This window comes from Tupaia chinensis, unplaced genomic scaffold, assembly GCF_000334495.1.
Source record: "Tupaia chinensis unplaced genomic scaffold, TupChi_1.0 Scaffold000247_1, whole genome shotgun sequence".
Lineage (NCBI taxonomy): Eukaryota > Metazoa > Chordata > Mammalia > Scandentia > Tupaiidae > Tupaia > Tupaia belangeri.
This window is the reverse complement of record NW_006159725.1, coordinates 1,084,218-1,084,700: the sequence shown is the minus strand read 5'-3', so window position 1 is coordinate 1,084,700 and position 483 is coordinate 1,084,218.

Below are 483 nucleotides of genomic sequence, written 5' to 3'. Positions count from 1 at the left end.
CCCGGGGCGGTGCCTACAAAGCTCTCGGTAACCTAGCAACCCCGCAAGTAGCGCTCCTCCTTCCTCCCCCGGCTAGAAACAGTTCAACTCCTCCAACCAACTTTCCTCGACTGCAACTTTTGGAATGACCGTGTCCCAAGAGCCAGCCTCCGCGTTCACCAACACCCAGACTGCCTTCCTAGAACACCTGGAGTTCAGGGCGCCCTGTCCTCAACAGGGAGGCTCCACGTAGGTCCTCACTGCCCGCTAGAGCCCAGGCAGGGCACCCTCCTGCGGCCCCCGTCTCAACCCAAGGCCCTGGTTCTCTGCACCTGCCAACTCTGGCACGTCCGATCGCTCGGCGCTGCTGGGTAAAGCGCACCTCCTCCTAGCTGCGCCCGGAGGGGGCAGGCCCAGCGCCCCAGGAGCCCGGGAAGGCGCCCCCTCCCCCCACCTGCACTCGCAGAAGCCACGTCCCCGTGTCTGTCTGTCCTTGAAGTCTCC